Source organism: Ipomoea nil, unplaced genomic scaffold (genome assembly GCF_001879475.1).
Source record: "Ipomoea nil cultivar Tokyo-kokei standard unplaced genomic scaffold, Asagao_1.1 scaffold2647, whole genome shotgun sequence".
Lineage (NCBI taxonomy): Eukaryota > Viridiplantae > Streptophyta > Magnoliopsida > Solanales > Convolvulaceae > Ipomoea > Ipomoea nil.
This window is the reverse complement of record NW_017619075.1, coordinates 4,108,978-4,113,186: the sequence shown is the minus strand read 5'-3', so window position 1 is coordinate 4,113,186 and position 4,209 is coordinate 4,108,978. Positions and strand designations below refer to the sequence as shown.

At 35.8% G+C, this 4,209-nt stretch overlaps 1 pseudogene; it reads left to right on the top strand.

Annotated features, from left to right (window-relative positions):
• Window positions 1–550: 550 nt before the first annotated feature.
• Window positions 551–3,780, top strand: LOC109154338 (annotated as a pseudogene).
• The last annotated feature ends 429 nt before the right edge of the window (window positions 3,781–4,209 follow it).

Below are 4,209 nucleotides of genomic sequence, written 5' to 3'. Positions count from 1 at the left end.
AAAAAATTGATATTTGACTACATACAATATTACTGGGCTACATACTACTACCCCAGGCGGCGGAGTTCCTGGAGCAGTCCAATGCTGCTGCCGGATAACCCAACTAGCCCGGGAAACGCCACGGCCGCTCCGACTTACTGACAGCCCTGCCTGCTCCAGGAACTCCGCCGCCTGGGGCAGTAGTATGTAGCCCAGTAATATTGTATGTAGTCAAATATCAATTTTTTTCTTTTAATTTTTTGAGATAAGTAAAATGTCAATTTTAACCCGGCTAAAAATGGAGAATTTTTTTTTCCGGTAAAATTTTGACGGAAAAGTGGCCGGAAGGACCATTTTTGCAAAAAAATCAATAGTCGTGGACTAAAATTGCAAGGTTCAAAAGTCATGAATCAATTCTGCCAGTGCCACTATAGTCGTGGGACTAAAAGTGTAAAAAACTCATAGATTAGGGGCCACAGTTTAATTAACTCAAAAGTTTCATTTCCCGTCCTAGAGGAAGGAACTAGAACCCTACACCCTAGTCATACTCACTGCTTTCTTCTGTATTAACACTCCGCCATACACTTTCAGTGCGTAATTCGAGAGGTTGATTGTTCACAATTCAGATCGGCAACAGAATGGCGGCTATGCTTGTAAGCGTTCTTTTTCTCCCTATCCTGTACTCACGCCATGGATTTTATTAGTATTATTACAGTATTAATTTTATTTTTTTTTTGTTGACACAATATGCAAGATGAAAGTAGGAAACAGGAACTCAGGAATTCGAGTTTGTAGTATAATTCCTCTTTTTCAATGCACGCCTTAAGTTTCTTAAAAGTTTATATGGGGATGGGAAGGTAATGAAAGTAGAAATAGTTCATAATGTAATCGGTATTTAACCCCGTTTAAGCTCAGTTATACGAAATGTAATTTCTTTAGCTAAGTTTTGGTGAGCAGAAGCGTAGATTTCTTGATATATTACTTTACCAATCAACCCATTAGACTATGTAGTGAAACCTTGAATGTTGTTGCATCTTGGATTTGTTTAGTATTGTATTATTTTTAATTTTTAATTTGGTGGTGATTGTTCTACAGCAACCGCAAATCATATTGCTCAAGCAAGGGACAGATACTTCTCAAGGGAAGGCTTAGTTAGTAAGCAACATAAAATGCATGTATGGCTGTGGCAGATGTAGTGAGGACTACCCTTGGTCCAAGGGGTATGGACAAGTTGATCCACGATGATAAGGGAAGCACTACTATCTCAAATGATGGTGCTACCATAATGAAGCTTCTGGACATTGTTCACCCTGCTGCCAAAATACTTGTTGATATTGCCAAATCTTAGGATTCTGAGGTATTATATGGTCTTTCTTGTTTCTATATTATTATTTTGATGAATTTGAAAGTTGTTAGGTATTTGTTCTAAGAGTGGGCCTACATTATTAAAAGTGATGGTAGCATCATTGATTTCCAATCAAAATGTTACTGATAGTTTAGGATCAGGGTTTTTGCTTTATCTAAGTAGTCCATATTTTTAAGCTGATAGTAAAGGAGATGCTGAATGTGAATGGTGGGAGCGTAAGATATACTCCTTTTTAATGTTTCGAAGAGGCATGTAGCATCTAAACAATTAATTAAATCAAGGCATACATTATGTGGTTATGTTTTGCTCTGTGCTTCAGTTTCTACAGCAATAAAAAAAAAAATCTTAGTCATGAATTTTTCAAATGCAATTGGTGGGTTGGGAGTGTTCTTAATAGAGAATACCTAATGATTAATATATGATCCTTATATGAATCTTATATCATTAAGAGACTAAACATGCAGGTTTTCTTTTAGACATAGCATGTGCTGAACTGTTCTCATTCCTGTGTAATTTTCTCTACTATATGTATGCCTTGCCTTCAGTTCAGAATTGTTGCCTTCATGTTGTGATTGCAATAGAAGTGTTGCTTTCCTTTTGTTATTCTAATTAAATATTTCATTCTTGCAGGTTGGGGATGGAACAACTACAGTTGTTCTGCTTGCAGGAGAGTTTCTGAAGGAAGCCAAGCCTTTTATTGAAGATGGAGTGCACCCCCAAAATCTGATTCGCAGTTTCCGAATTGCTTGCAGTTTGGTAGGTTTTCTTGTCCACCCTCCCCCATAATGTGGTGGGGTTGTTGCCTGCAGTCTTAAGTTAGAACAGGTTGGGTCATGATACCTTGTGCTTATTTCTAACATCCTTTAAGCTATGATAGGCTACTGAGAAAGTGAACGAATTGGCTATTAGCATAGAGGGAAAGAGCATGGATGAAAAGAAAAATCTGCTAGCTAAATGTGCTGCTACAACATTATCATCAAAACTCATTGGTGGGGAGGAGTTTTTTGCATCCATGGTTGTTGATGCTGTTATTGCAATTGGAAATGAAGACAGGCTGAATATGATTGGAATCAAGAAGGTATAACTTATATTTTTGAGGCCTACTAGATTTAGCTGACTTTGATGGATGTGGCTTTGAACTTTGAAGTGGTTTGATTTGTTTGCTTAATTGGCATGGGGTCTCCTCATTTATGCTTTCTGACACTGGACAACTTATGCTACATGAATGAGTTCACTGATGCTAATGCTTGTTTAGACACATTACATATTTAATGCTCTGAAACTTCTTCCTTCATGTTGAAGTTTTGAGTTTAAAAAGCTTGATATTATTGGGAAGGGTATACTACTATTATTTTGTGAGTACAAACCTAAAAATTGACATTACTGTGATCTGTGGATGGTACAGCGCGACACTGTGACATCACATTAATAACATATTCATGCATGGTTGCTTTTACTCACAAAGTGTAATGTGTGCCTGGGAGTGTAAAAAAGAAGATGTTGAGGTTATTATGGGGATTTTTTAATTGAAACTGGATACCCATGTAATCCATCGTGAGAGTTGCATTATATAATATAACCTTATTTTCTCATCCTTTATATTTATGTGCCTCTGTATCTTTTTCAATGCTTATTTTAATGCTGTGAATCTATGCTTACACTTTGTTCTTTTAAAATAAAATATGTAGGTTCCTGGAGGTACTATGTGCGATTCATTCCTTGTAAATGGTGTTGCCTTCAAGAAGACATTTTCATATGCTGGGTTTGAACAACAGCTTAAGAAGTTTGTAAATCCAAAGATACTTTTACTCAACATAGAGTTGGAACTGAAATCAGAGAAAGAAAACGCAGAGATAAGGTATCATTATTTTGGAAATAATATTTAGATTTTCTTCTGAATATTGTTGTTGTTGTTGTTGTTATTATTATTATTTTCACAAGTCACATGATTGAAACTGCTTAGCTTACATAACCTTGTTTATAACAGGCTTTCTGATCCATCACAGTATCAATCAATGGTTGATGCAGAGTGGAATATCATTTATGACAAGTTGGATAAATGTGTCAAGAGTGGGGCCAAAGTTGTTTTGTCTCGACTTGCTATTAGTGATCTGGCTACACAGGTTTGGTGAAAGCTTTGTAACTTATAGTTGTAACTATTTTTTACCTTGATTTTCAAAGGAAAAGTAGCACTCATACTATAATTTGTTTATACTCTGATTCTGTCCTGCTGTTTGATTTATTTATTCACAGAGCTATATAGAAGTTTCAATTTTATGTATACCATTTAAATCTAAGTTTCCCATGTGGATATTAGAACATTTAATTATCTGTACTACCTCAGCCCTTAGCGGCTGGGGCTTAGTGCTCTCTAATTTTCTACTAATTACCTCTCCATCGGATCCTGAAAGTTTCACTGCAGCCAGTCTCTAAAATTTCTATTCTCTTGTCTATGTTTTTTTTTTTTTTTTTTTTTTTTTTTTTGTGGGTTTAATATTATTTGATATTTTGATATTACCTTTAGATTTAGAATACACATGATCAACTGATCACAAAACTGTTTCAATAAGACGCCAAATCTGAGTAACCACTGGTTGGCACAGTCCATGTATTTTGTGGCTCAGTTCAAGGATTTATACCTCTGCACTACATGATATTGATGAGGTGTTTTTTTTATTCCCATAAATTTAAGAAATACTATGGCAAACATGCTCTAATATTTTCAGGATCCTTTTTTGTTTATGTTTTACCAACTGTGTTTTTTTGTGGAGAAGGTTCTTGGATCATGTGAGAATTTTGAGGAGAGGCAAGTAGGAAATGACCGGGTTCAACATATTTAGTGGATGCCCATCTGGCAAGACTGC